The sequence below is a fragment of the Mandrillus leucophaeus genome, unplaced genomic scaffold (genome assembly GCF_000951045.1).
Source record: "Mandrillus leucophaeus isolate KB7577 unplaced genomic scaffold, Mleu.le_1.0 Scaffold150, whole genome shotgun sequence".
NCBI classification, from domain to species: Eukaryota; Metazoa; Chordata; class Mammalia; order Primates; family Cercopithecidae; genus Mandrillus; species Mandrillus leucophaeus.
The window spans coordinates 804,908-806,789 of NW_012101477.1; positions in this window are offsets into that span (position 1 = coordinate 804,908).

Consider the following 1,882-nt stretch of genomic DNA (forward strand, 5'->3'; position numbering starts at 1 on the left):
GCAAATATGAGAGCAAAAACCAATGAGTCAATACAGAAATAGAGAAAAATCAATGAAGCCAAATGCTGGTTCTTTGCATACACTAAGAAGGTTAATAGACTTTTAGCCAGACTGACCAGGAACTTAAAAAGAGGGCATCCTATGGACATTAAAATGGCAACAGATGAATATTATGAACAGTTACATGCCAATAAATTCTACAACTTAGATGAAAGAGACAACTTTCTTTAAATATACATACTCCCAAAACTCACACAGAAAGAAATAATCTGAATAGCTATATATGTATTAGAGAAATTGGCTTCACAGTTAAACTTTTCACATGGAAAACTCCAGATCCGAATGGCTACTACAAAACATTTAAATAGTTTTCTACAAACAATTCTACAAAACATTTATGAAAAAAAAAATAGTGACAACTTTACACAAACTCTTTCAGAAAAGATAAGAGGAAGAAAACCTGTCACAAACATTTTATGAAGCCAGTGTTACCCTGAAAATGAAATCAGAAAAAGAGATCTTACAGGAAAATAAGTCCACAGGCCAATATCCCTCATAAACATGTATCAATAAATATTTAACGAAAATTTAGCCAGTCAAGTCCAGCAATACATAAAGAGAACAATATATTATGGCCAAATGGGGTTTAACCTGGAAATGCAATTGTGGTTTAATATTCAAATATCAATCAATGTAATTTACCATATAAATAAACCAAAAAAGGAAAATAATATGGTCATCTCAATAGAAGCAAGGAAAGCATTTGAAAATTCCATACTCATTTATGATAAAAATTCCTAACAAACTAGAAATAGAAGAGAACTTCCTCAAACTGATGAAGAACATCTGTGAAAGACATGTAGATAATATTATACATAATGGGGAAAGATTAAATGATTTTCTCCTAAGGATAGGGACAAGATAAAGCATAAAAAAGAAACAAAAGAAGATAAAATCTTTATTCACAGCTATCAATCTATGTAGCAATCCTTAAGGCCTCGACAAAAAAGTTACTATAACTAGTAAGTGAATTCAGCAAGGTGGTAGGATACAGGTCAATATACCAAAATCAATTCTATTTGAATATTCTAGTAAAAAAGAAACAGAAAAGATGTGAATACAAATGTAGAAAACAATACCACTTACAAAGGCATCACAAATATGAAATATTTAGGGATAAATTTAACAAAAATGTGTAAGAACTGTGCACTGAAAACTTCTAACCAGTGATAAAACAGTTGAAGAAGACTGAAATAAATGGAAATATATACCATGTTCATAGAATAGAAGGCTCACTATTGGTAAAATGTCAGTACTCTCAAAAATTGATCAATAGATTTAATTCAATCCCAATCAAAATCCCAGCAGAACTTTACGTAGAAATTGACAAAATGATTATAAAATTTAATGTGAAAATGCTACAGTCCTAGAATGATCAAAACAATTATTAAAAAGAAGAAAAAGTTGGAGTACTCATATTACTTGCTCTTGAAACATACCATAAATCTACAGTAATCAAGACAGTGTGGTATTGATAAAATGGTAGACCATATAGATCAATGGAATAGAATAAAAAATCTGGAAATAGAAAAATCAATATACTGTTGATTTTTCACAAAAATGCCAGAACAATTCAATGGAAAAAAGTTTTTTAAACAAAAAATGCTGAAACATCTGAATATCCATAATAGTAATAGTAAAAATCCCTTTAATCCTTACCTCACACCAGATACAAAAATTAATAAAAATATATAATAGATCTGAATGTCAGAGCTAAAACTATAAAACTTTCAGAAGAAAACAGGAGAAAATGCAAGTGATCTTGGGTTAGGAAAATATTTCTTAAATAGTATGCAAAAGTATGAACTACAAAAAAATGATA